Source organism: Lutra lutra, chromosome 14, assembly GCF_902655055.1.
Source record: "Lutra lutra chromosome 14, mLutLut1.2, whole genome shotgun sequence".
Lineage (NCBI taxonomy): Eukaryota > Metazoa > Chordata > Mammalia > Carnivora > Mustelidae > Lutra > Lutra lutra.
This window is the reverse complement of record NC_062291.1, coordinates 74,740,504-74,753,993: the sequence shown is the minus strand read 5'-3', so window position 1 is coordinate 74,753,993 and position 13,490 is coordinate 74,740,504.

The window sequence follows — 13,490 nt, the reverse complement described above, 5'->3', positions numbered from 1 at the left end:
AATCAATTCTTCATAGTTATCTTCATGTTCCTCAGTACCAGGTAAGGGGCCTGTCACTTGGTGAACACTCAGTACTTCTAGCACAGATACTTGAGTAAATAAATGAGTGAAAGAATGAAGGAAGGAAGGAAAGAAGTAATCTAAATGAATATTGAATGGACTCATCTTGATTTTGCTACACATACCAAAAAAATAGAACTCTTGTCATGGTCCAAATTTCTAGTATAGCCTTCAACAACTTATTGGAAAGGAAGGAACTCTGTGAGTTTACTCATTCCATTCTTCATGTTTTCTAGTACAGGTAGGCTCTTAAAAAAAAAAAAAATCAATTGCAGATCTGGTTTCCATCCTCCGAAATCCAAGGATCTCTGTTATGTATTGTTCTCTCTGATATACTAAAACAGGTAGATGTATCCTAATACAACAAATGTATATATTCCCACAGCAAATAGTTCTAAGAATTCAACTTTGGTACTGATAATCATTTATCTTTAATTGGGCTAAATCTTGACTACTTCATTAAATTGCTCAATATTGTTTATGCTTCCATATTTCCACAATGTCTAGTTGCCATCTTAATGAATTTAAATTTTCTGAGGAAAAGGTGACTTGGGGTTAACTTGAAGACAATTGAGTTTTCTCTTTTCACAAGAGACCCAGTATTTGGGCTGTTATAGACAGAATGGCATGTAGCTATTGAAGTTTATTGAATACATACCCTTAAGCTTCTTATGTGATAAATCACAGAACACATTTTAACCAAAGCACTTATTCCCCTCTGGAAGACTTTATATTTAAGCTTTACATGACAGTACGTGATATAGAAAAGACAACTCAATTTGACATCTGAAGAAAGTTGTGTGAGGAGGCTCTCTGGACACAGAGGGATACATAGAAATAAAGGGTCTTGGTCTCTACTTCTGATATGGCCACTAGGTAGCTATGATCTAGGCCAATAGACACTTTCTAAGTTTAATCCCCTTGTCTATAAAATGAGGAATTTGGACTTTGTGATCTAAGGTCCTCTGCAGCTCTAAAGTGATCTAAGCTTTGAATTTTAAGGAGAACATTCATAGATCCTTGAGTAAGCTCATCTTGTGGGGGGTGGGGGGAGGGGAAACGACAAATTTGTCTTCCTCTCTCACAGTAATGCTTTGACCATAAAAACCATCCTAAAGTGTGATTATTTCTTGCCATCTACGCTGACTCAGTGTTTATCATTGTCAGGTGGTGTGACTTTTGGCACCACCCAGAAAGAAACTCCTCTCTTGGGGTAGGATATCATTAAGTAATTTTAGGAATAAAGAATGAATGACTTGAATTTCAATTAAAAAAAAAACCCAAAGACTCAGGATGTCTTGATGAATAAAACAATTGATTTAGGTTCAGTCAAACCTGAGACCTTGCCAGTGGCATAAGGAAAAATAACACCACTGGATTTTAAAAGAACAGGAACTGAAATCAGTTTTTCCCCCATTGTGGAAGAGGATAAGGGAAGCAATAACACGGAGCCAAGTACTTTTAAGCTCCACAGGAAGGGTGAAGCCCCACCCTTGTGCTGGGTCTCCGAAAGAAGAAACCAGCGGACAGAACAGAAGAGCTCAATTTAAGTGGGAATTTTCTAATAAGTAGAATGTCCCCAAGTAGGAACTCCTTAACCGGTCACTTCAATAATATATTTGAGAACCTTATTACAGGAAAAGCACTTGTTATAAACAGGGTATTAGGGATTTAAATATTGAATCTGCCCTCAAGGAGACTATAGTCTAGTAGAAATCATCTGACATGTACATAAAAAAACCCTAAAACCAGATAGAAGGTAAAATTTATGAACTGAGTAGAAAGGTAATAAATCCAATGTCAGTGGCAATGTTCAAGGAGAGGCTGCATGATTGTTTGGGTGACGTAAGAGAGATTTATACATCTGGTAGGAAGTTAAACTACATGACCTTCAAGATCCTTTCCAACAAATGTTTTGTGGTTTTATTAGACTGTCACTATAGTAAGGATTTTTTTAAAAAAACAGGATTATCTGATTTTCTGTTCTTCTCACGTCTCAGATGTTTTTCTTATAGAAATGTATCTCTATTGTATAGTATCTTTTACCAACATTAGTATTAAAACAAACATTGTTAATTAATTTACTTTAAGTATATGTGAGAATTCAACTAGTTAGAAAAAGTCAATAGAGCATATTTAAAACTATTTCTATTTTATCTAATAATTAAGACTAATTTCTATTTTATCTAATTATCAAATGGTTTCACTTACTTGTGGAGTATAAGGAATAACGTGGAGAACATTAGGAGAAGGAAAGGAAAAATGAATTGGGGGAAACCAGAGGGGGAAACAAACCATGAGAGACTGTGGACTCTGAGAAACGAACTGAAGGTTTTGGAGGGGAGGGGAGTGGAGGGTTAGGTGAGCCTGGTGGTGGGTATTAAGGAGGGCATGTATTACATGGAGCACTGGGTGTGGTGCATAAACAATGAGTCTTGGAACACTGAAAAAACAAAATAAAATTTAAAAAAATAAAAAATAAAAATAAAAAACCTGTTTCTAAAAGGCAAATACATTTTTTCCAATATAATCACGATGGATTTTTTTAAAGGAAAACTTAATTATTTTATATAATACAAACCAGAAAAATGGGACTAAAATAATAATCTTACAAACATTTATAATTTCCATTCACTCTTCATACTACTTTAGCTTTAAGATTAATTGTTCAGAATCTTATTTCACAGTCACTCAACTTTTATTGACTTCGATATTGACAGACTTGGTACAAGTTATAAAGCCTTATGTGGCGTGATATGTAATTAGAATACTTTGTCTCATAACTTATATTAATGGTTGCATGTTAGAGAATGCCAATTTGCCTCTGAGAAGAATGTAAACCTACGTTAATTCATTTATTGTGGAAAAGCCTATCAGGGCCATTAACCACTTTGTCTTTGCCTCACATAGTGAAGCACGAGCCACTGCAGGGGTGGGTACGAGCTGTGTAGGCTCAGCCTACTGTTCCTTAACGTGACTTCTGTTAACAGTAAATTCATATTCAACTCGCCTACTGGTGAATTTTTCAAAATATAAAGGCGCTGGATCAGGATCAGATTAATTTTTTTTTTTTTTAAAGCATTAGTAAAAGAGTAATTTGATTTCTAAATGGTTGTGGTAAGGAAGACTCTCACTGTCATTCCTAAAACCTCATACATAAATTCAGTTGAATGGTACTGGATATGGTCCAACCATTTTTAGAGCACTGAGTTATAAATAATTAAGTAGCGGGATCTGGTGTGTTGTTTATAGGTCAAGATACACATACTCTGTTCTTATGCCCGAGGGTGATAAGGCTCTAGCAACTGATTTAGCTACCCAAACTGACAAGAGGCTGCTACGTAAACTGGAAAGCAAATTTATTAATGTGTAGGAGAAAAAATTCACTTTGAAGAGAAAAGATACTCTGGTGCCTCGCTCTGTCCCGCAGGCCAGGTCAATAATGTGGCTCTTGCTTAGTGAGCACAACATCTGATCAAGGATAGGTAGCTGAATGATATTTATGGCTCCTGTTATCTATCTAGAAAAAGACCGGAGGTCTATCTCCACAGTAACAATACCTTTGAGGCCCCTGGTTGGGTACATGTTTCCCCCAGATAGTGCTGGACACACTCTGACAAATTCTTGCTATTTGGAATCTCTGTTTATAGATACCATAAATGTTATTTTCTTTAATATAGCTTTCCATCAAAGGATGATTGAGCATCAGAGAGAGGCTTAGGTCAAATGGCCGTGGGCCGGTGGGGCTGGGGAGGCTCATTCAAATGCCTCCAAGGGCAGCTAGTCACAGAAACAAATGAGGTTGATGAGATGTGAGAGAAGTGTTGGAAAATAACCAAATTCACTTTATTTTTCCTGAATATAGTCTGAACAGGTATGTACGGCATTTTTAGAGATATTTGAAATTTTAAAATAAAGGTATCATAAGGTACCATGTAAACCTAACCACAAATCCTTCAATTGGGTACAATAATTTGATTTACTAGTTTCATACACAAAAATGGAGCTGAGAAACCCTGGTGCTTTTTAACACGTATAGACTCTCTTTACATAGTGCTTGGGTCTGGAGATGTCTATGTGCTGTTCTGGCATCCCAATACCATTGCCCTTGACTTTCAGTTATTGCTTTGCAGTTTAATGGCTTCAGTTTGTAGCTCTTGTTTTCATATTATCAATCTCAAATTACAAAGGTAAACTTTGTGATGTTTCAATGTTACTTTATTTTCATAAAGTTTAAAATCGGAGAACTTTTTTGGAATTCCATTTTCAACTCCACAGCTTTGGTGATATAGTTCAAGCCATGACTTTCATTTCAGGAACGTGATTTCGGTGCAGGATGATGGGCCGGATTATTCCTTGCCAAATTAGTTTCTTAAAGACACAATTTCACTTCAAGTGAGCAAATTGAATCATACGTTTGTGTAGCTGATGAATGTGGTGAATGTCTTTGCAGAGAACTATTCAAAATCGATGGGTTCTTGCATCAAAAGGCCAAGACTTTGATCCACTTTTCATTGTTAGAGATTGAGTGGCAAATGACATTAAAGCGTCCAAAAATATTAGCAGTTAGCCACATAAGTCCATGTACTGCAACAGGCCACAATAGGATCCATCTAATTTATAAAAAGAAGCCCTCGGATATCTGGATTTTATGCTATGCAACGTTATCCAGTCCACAATATTAATTACAGCACATTCATGGTATGTTGCATTTTAAATTCTTTGGCACAAAGCAATTCCTAGAAAATGATGTAATCAGGAGACCTAAATTCTATGTCTTGGGAAACGTTTCCTTCTTAAATTTAAGTTTTCACACTAACACTGTCCATTGTAAGAGTTGAATCACACTGACTGATTTTGACCAACTGCCCTGCATTTTGCAAATTTTCTTGCAGACAAAGATCAGTCCTTTGCCAAGTCCAATCACAGCCTGTCATCTTCTGACCCATGAGCATTTTTGTCAATATCACCAATTCAGTGTAGCTGATGATGTGATATTATTTAAACCTGTGCTCTCATCATCTGCAGGGGAAAAAAAAAAACGCTGCAACCAATTTAACTTTTTTTATACAACTTTTCTGCAAGGACTAAGATTAGTACTTCCAGTAAGATTCCCATTTACAAATGCTTGTTTCTGTGCAGAACACATAATTTCTGCTGTACTCTATGATCCTCTTTTATAAACTTGCCATCCTTTATAAAAGCTCTTGCTGTCTGGGTAATTCTTTCACTTAATATATAACCCCACTTATAGGAGCATCGGATATTCTATTCATATTCACAAACAGTCGTTGACATTTCAATTCTAGTCTCAGGTGAAGTTTTTCATTTCTCATCTTCTCCATATACCAGTCATAAACGTTATGATTTGTTTCATGATGGTTTATTTCATATTTCACAACCTCTTAAGTTGTGGTTCTTTCAATACGGACATCTTTTCTTTGCACATTATATATGGAAGACTATTCTTCACTTCATCAAAGAAAGATGATCTTTTCCACTGAGTCTTAATCAAGCATCTTTTCCCTACATTCAGTGGAGATAGACATATAGAGAGACACTTCCTTATTTTAGAAGAAACAAACACAAGCGGAAACTGAAACCAGCTTTAACATTAGAGAAACAATAGGGAGTGAGGGTGACTGTGGCTAATTAAAGACCAAATATTCCATCTAAGGGAATAGTTGCTACTGCTCTACATAGAAAAAGTAATTCATTATCTTCATGCAAGAATGCAGATCTAGTATTGTCAAAATCGATTTTTTTTAAAAGAAAAGCTGAGGGGCGCCTGGGTGGCTCAGTGGGTTAAGCTGCTGCCTTCAATTCAGGTCATGATCTCAGGGTCCTGGGATCGAGCCCCGCATCGGGCTCTCTGCTCAGCAGGGAGCCTGCTTCCTCCTCTCTCTCTGCCTGCCTCTCTGCCTGCTTGTGATCTCTCTCTGTCAAATAAATAAATAAAATCTTTAAAAAAAAAATAAATAAAAGAAAAGCTGAAAATGATTGGCTCAATTAAAAAAAAAAAAAAGAAAGGAAATTACAAGTCAACAGGCTAGACAGAAGAGGTCAGAAAGCCAAATCAGTCCCATGGGCAATCAGTATGCAATTTCTGTAATAAGGTATTAAGATATTTTCATAAAATTTTACTTTTCTGAGATTATACCCACCACTATGATTAGAACACTATATATTCCCCAACATCTCAAACATTCTAAAAAACAAAATTATAAATATCAGCTCATGGTGTGAATCTCTTATTTTCGTTATCCCACCAGGTTCTTTCTGCTGGTAGGGATGTTGATCACATGGACCTGCATCCCTGTCATCCCCTATCACCGAGAGGCTGTCGTGTGATGCAGCCTAGCCACTGTTCTGAGTTTATGAATGGGCATGTGACCCAACCAGTCCAGTCAGAATCCTCTCTGTGTTATTATTTAAATGTTGATCTACTCACTTTTCTTGGGGCTCAGAGCCAGAAAGTACATGATGTCTAGAATTATTTATGGTCACTTTTGCCACAACACAAAAAGAGTCTACCTCAAAATGATGCTAACATGGAGAAAGATATCACAGCCAAAAACATGAAGAAAAGAGATAAATAAACCCAGAATTTTCCTTGGTTTTTAGTTACATAAACCAGTATATTTACTTTTTGGCATAGGCTGGTTCAGGGTAGGTTCTGTAACAAGTAAATAGTCTTGACTCCATCTGATTAGTACAGATAACTAATATTATTCATTATGTCTGAGTTGTTTGGCAAGCTATATGGTCCATATAATCCTAAATATTCTTCATTATAATATACTATACTTAATTGTAATCTCTTATTTAACATCAATTTTATGTACTAGATTTGGAAACTTTATCTGTGAAGAGGAAGATAGTAAATATTTTAGACATTTTGGGCCAGATGTACTCTGTCAATAGTAACTTAACTCTGTCTTTTTGTGAAAAATCAGCCATAAATAGTCCGTAAACAAATAAGCCCAGTTATGTTACAGTAAAACTTAATCAATGGCACTGAAATGTGAATTTCATATAATTTTCACATGTCACGAAACATTACTCTTCTTTTGATTTTTTTCAATCACTTAAAAATCATTCTTAGCTTGTGAACCATATTTGGCCTGCAGGCTATGGCCTGTTAACCTTAGAGTAGATCATAATGTCCATAAGGGCAAAGAGGGAGCCTCATCATCATTGTGTCCCCAGCACTAAGGGGCAATGCTTGCAAGTAGCAACATATCCCTAAATATTGAATGTGGGTAAATGAGTACTCAAGGAAGATCAAGATTATGAAAAAATCAGTTTTCACAAAAAACAGTAACACTAAACCTTCTGGAAACTTACTAGAAATTACTAAAGACTGAAGGAACCCAAGGAAGGTCACTGCTTCTTCCAGTTCTCTGGCCCCGTCTTTGGCCTTTCCTCATCTCTTTACACCCTTCCTCCTGAATTGTCCCAGGAACCCCAACTCTTGCTCCTTCTATTATGCAGACCAATGTTTCTCTTTACAACTACTATCCCCAAACTTGCATATGGAAACCAATCAAAGTATTCAGGTGAATAGAGGAATCTACCTTACAGGTCAGGGAACAAACCTCCCAGTTCTATTCAAGACATCCTCAATAGGTCATTGGTCTCAGGCACATGCTTAAAAACTGATCTTTTTCACACATAAAATAGAGACAAGTATCACATATGGAACCAACTCCATACATTTTCACATATGGAACCAACTCCATACATTTTCTTGAAAGTTCCACATGAATGAGTAACATGTGGGATACATAGATTTTTTTTTAATTCCTAAAAAAATTCAACACATTATTGGTAAAGATTTTAGTATTTTTAATGATGATGAATGAGGAATGTGATCCTGCCTGCTTAACAAAGCAAATTTGTTTTAAAGGTGCCATAATTGTAAAGAAATTTCTCATCTTAAAATAAAAATAAACCTTCATACTATATTTTTTCTTAACTAAATCTTATATTCAACTGATTGTAAATTATTAATACATGAAAAGGAAAAATGACAACATCTGCATCTTAATTATATAAAAAAAAATAAAAGAACTCAGCCAGCCTAATCTCAAGAAAATATGAAAATTACACCTTTAGGATCCTATGCTCTAGAGAAATGTGGATCTTTCTAAACAGCTTTTAAAATGATATTTTATTCTAGTGGAATCTTTTCTCTTTCATTAACCTGGAGGATAAACTTAGACTTTCAGTTAAAGTAACTATCAAATGAATAAAACAGCAATGTATTATCACTATATAACACACTGATCTTAAATAATAGTATCCTAAAATTTTTTAGTCTTTCATACAATAATGAACAAGTCTCTTTTCTTCAGAATCATCTTTAATGTGTTGTATAGCTACTGTTGCTAAGACTCTTTTCTTTTTTCTTTTTCTTGAAAAAGAATATTATGTTACATAGCCTATGGGGTCCTCTTATCTTACCTTAACTTCTGCTATCATAACTACACAAAACTAAAAATCTGCACAGACATATCTTTGTTTTAAATAAAGAATGACACATGGAAATGGTTAGATTTTAAATTGTTTTAAATATTCACATTATATTTCAAACCACCAATTCTCACAAATGAAAAATTTGAGTTTCTAGTCCATATCATCCAGTTAATCTGTCCATGTTTCACTTATATTTGTTTATGAGATATGAGAGTAAGTATAAAATACTAATTCCAAACAAATGTGCCTCCATCATTTAAGAACAGGATGAAAACATCTGGTTGCTTTAACACAAATTGTAATTGCTCTCACTGGTTATCTCTCTTTGGCTGTACAAAATCAAGTGGACTTGAATGGAGCATTCTTTCTCCTTCTCTATTATGCTAGCAAATAATATCATTTTCCACACCTTCCACTGAGGGACTTTTTCAAAAGAGATTTTACTCTCATTTTCTTCCCTTGTGGGGGTGGTATGGGGAAAAGGGCAGTAGAGGGAGGCAGGGAGTTAAACCAAGTCCAGCCAATTTTCAAAAAAAAAGATAATGTGTTCTCACCACCTCTCAGTTGTAAGCTCCTAATCAGTAAAAGCCAAAGTTGTGCACAAGTTTAACTTCCCCATTACAGTGTGAGTTCTTCAAAGACAGACCCCTATTTTACTCATGTTTTTACCCCCAGCACCTACCATGAATGATACAAGAGATGCAGGAAGAGCTTAGCAGGAGTGCTGAAAGAATTAATGAATGGGTGAAAGGTCAATGATTAAGATTCTATGTGTAGCCACAGCCATAACTCCCTTTAAAAGACAAATATAGACAGTATCTCATTGGCTAGGACTGTAGGGTAAGCCCCACTAAAGAGTAAGAGTAGTCATTGTTATTATTTTAAATATAGAAAATAATTAGTGAAAGCCACTCAAAAATTTGCATTCATCTATTGAGATCTGAAAGGTTGGGTTGGTTTATGATTGATCACAGGATAGTAGGAATTAAAGAAATACCATTGGATTAGAAACTAACAAAAGTTTTTCATGTCAAAGACCATTTTAATCAATTGTTAAGATTTTTGTTCCTTTTGAATTCCTGTGTTGCTTTTGACAATATTTCAGAATGAGGCAGGGTTAGAATTGCTTTCACCCAGTAAAGAACTACATGGAAAAATTGGCTTATCTTCTATTTTCTAGAGACAAAGGTGAGATTCTATTGAAAAGAAACAGGGTAAGAAAAAGCATAATTAACTAACTCATTCTCAATATTCCTGGTCTCCTTCCTGTTACTCAAATGGATCGTTTGTTTGAAAATGAACACTTGGGGACACAATGGTGAGTTTGACTTTGATCAGTATATGCCCCAAGATTTCCTTGATGGTTTTCCTTTGCATAAAAGAAATGGATGTCCCTGGGCAGTCTGTGGAATCTGCTCCTGTATTCAAATAAGGCCTGCCATAATTACTGCTTCACTTAGAGTAATACTGCTGGTTATTACAGCCACAACATCCGACATTGCTCAGAGATTATCCCTTCAAAAGAAGAATCAAGAACTATGCTGCTTATAGCAAAGACCAGTATATCTACCTCACCATTAAAATTTTTATTTCTTGGACAACATAAGACAAAAATCTAATGTAGAATCACCAATAAAATCCTCCCAAGTTGATTTCTGACTGAATGGTGCCCAATTAAAATCCCCAGTCAATGAGACCACAGAACAAACACCATAGAAAGTAAAGAAACATAACAGGATACTAATGTTGTCCATATTACCCAGGCAGAAAGCTGTTGCCCACAGAGTCAACAAGGTGCAGGAAATACATGTGTCCACAGGCATGTGCCAGAATGCAAGGAGACAAGCCAAATCTGGATTTGACTAGTATCTAAAGTTTTCTCTGACAAATTCAAGGACATAGGGCGTACATCTCAGGAAGTGTAACTTCAAGTTAACCTGATATTAATAAAGACTTAATAGTGTTATAATAAAGTCTCTATAACTGGATGTATATATTCATGTGATCTCAAATATTCAAGGTTCCTACTCAGAAAGTCGTCACTGGGGCCTAGGCTCCAGGGCAGGGAAACATGAGCGGTAGCCTTTAGAAATAGTCATGACTTGGTGATGTCCATTGTAGTTCGTGGGAGTCAATCATCAGTGAATACATCCTCACATGGTCTGTTGCACTGATGAGCACTGTTTCTGATAGAGTTAGACACAGTGTAGTAAAGGGCAGCAGCACCCCAGATAAGGCGACAGCTTACAAAAATGTCTTGGGAAAGAAGTGATTCATACCATTAAAAATCCAGGCACAGTAAACCGATAATATGGCCTCAATTGTTGACCAATTTCCTAAAATATAATCTGGGATTTTATAGAAAGAAATGATATAATTCTATCTGGAATCAGCTATTACACCAATTCACTTAAAAACTAAAATATGGGAGTGTCTGGGTGGCTCAGTTGGCTAAGCACCTGCCTTTGGCTCAGGTAATGATCCCAAGGTCCTGGGATCAAATTCTGCATCAGGCTCCCTGATCAGCGGGGAGTCTGCTTCTCCTTTTTTCCGTTGCCCCTCTCCCCTCTGGTGCATGCTCTTTCTCTCTCTCAAATAAATCAATAAAATCTAAAACAAAAACCAAAACCTAAAATGTATATCGTTTGTTTTAAAGGGAAAAACAAAATATAATTAAATTAAAGAAAAAAAGGAGGGTTATCAGACTAGTGAGACAACCCCAGTAGGCCATTCCAAGTCCCTACAAAAAGGTCTCAAACCTAAAGCTACAGAACACTTTGAGAGGTCGCCAATGATCCATCAAGTAAGGACCAAAGCGCCCATATTTAGTGCTTACAAGGCACTCAGTTTTTACCATATTTTTGTTTAATAAATGTGAATTACTGCAGAATTATTTTATAACCCACTAGAAAAATGTTGTTCCATGATATTAAATTCACCAGCACAGAGATGCTTTCTGGAATATCAAGCAGGCACCGAGTTCTGAGTTTGTGCCGGAACATAACAAACACAAACCACAATTTCTTTGGCTTCACATTAAGAAATCAGATGGTCCTCAGGGAGTACATGAGCATTCTGAAGGGGCAATGTCCTCCAAATAAAAGAAGCCCTTGATCCTATCTCAGAGTCAAGAAGTTCTAGATTTATGTCTGCAATTATGTCCACATAATTTACATTGATTACAAGCTATTTTCCGGGTTACAAGGAAGAAGGCTGGTGGGGGTAGGAAATGGGTGTTTGGATAAACAGGACTTGAACTTTCTGACAGGAATCACAAGGAGAATCTCAGCCTTATTCCCATGGCGTCAGGTGTCAGTGCCTTGCTGGAGAGGAGGTATCCAGAAGAGAACCCCCCGCCTCTGGGATATGTCCCTAAGTGGCCAGGAGAGTATCCAGTGATTTGGGGTTTTTTGTTTGTTTTTTCAAATAGAAAGGAGCCCAGGAAGGCTGTATGAGAACAGAGCACTGGAGATTTACAGGGGGTAAAACCCAGCTAACAGAAATATGTCAGTATAACCCACCACAAATCTTCAGTTTGCATGAAAGCCTATAGAGAAGTACACTCCAAAGGCAGAAAAAATAAAATAATTATCTTTGGCTCAGAGCCACCAACAACAAAACAGACCTCGATGCCACAATGATAGTGACTTGCAACTATAGACAGATCACTAGATAGGGTTAGTTTCTGACTCAGAGTCTGAATGAATGAATCAGTTTGGTTAGTATTAGGCAGTCTGTGAACAAAGGGGTTATTTGAACTGTCCTCATGGTTGTCTCCAGCAAATGGTCAGGTGGAAAGAATGATGTAGATGGTGAAGATTATCACACTGAGGAAGACTGCCATTAAGACTCACTGGGTTTCACATCGCGTGTTCCATACAAAAAATCAGAGCCTGTCCAGTGAGGACAAGGGGATGGTGCCCCACCTGGCTTCAGCTGTCTCCGAATGATCCCTGAGAATTCACAACACAATCCTAAAGGCTGCTCTACCTGTTGTTCCTACTTTTCATTTTTTAACAAGTCATTTTTTTTTTAACAAGCCGGTCTTTGTAAAGAACTGTGGAGTTACCAGGGTTGTTTTTTGCCATGGGTATTGAGGAATCCAATTTGAAATACATGGTACGGGTGTTCTATGGGCCAACAGCTCTGGAAGGGCCAACTGGAAAATGTTTTCCCCAAAGAAGTAAATGATACCAGAACCATTCAAGTGTTTCTCAGCCTTACGTGCTTATTCAGTTTAGCTGAATTATTCCAAGAGATTAAAGTTTTGGCATCACTTGGTTTGCTTATTCATTTTGTTATTCAGCACTTTTTCTGTCTTTTAAATATTTTAAATTGAGGCATATTTCATGTGATTGGAAATGGGTGTAATATGGCTTCTGTTAGATTTTGCTATCTTATGGCTGACAGGCTAGGCATTCATCCCAGCAGCTGCCACGGATGGATTTTGGGAGAACATGGCAACCCAGGTGTGGCTGTAGAGTGGAGCAAATGCGGCAGGCGTTTCTCTCCAGGAACTGAATCCAGAAATGGGAAGACAATGACAGTGAAAATTGGAAGGAAGTGCCTAAGATGGTGGTTGAAAGTGCCTACAAAGTCATCAAGCTAGAAGGATACACCAGCTGGGCTCCTGGATTAAGTGTGGCTGATCTCATGGACTCCTTGTGGAAAAATCTACCCAGGATCCGTCCAGTGTCGATGATGGTGAAAGGACTGCATGGCATCGAGAATGAAATCTTCCCAAGCCTTCTGTATATCCCGAACACTCAGGGATTAACCAGTGTGATCAACTAGAAGCTGAAGGATAATGAGGTTGCTCAGCTCAGGAGTTACCTAGTGGGACATCCAGAAAGACCGAAAGCACCTGTGACTTCTGGCTTCTAGGCTGTAGAAATTTAAAACTATAATGTGATTAACCATGAACCTTCAGTTTTTCATCCATATATGTGGAT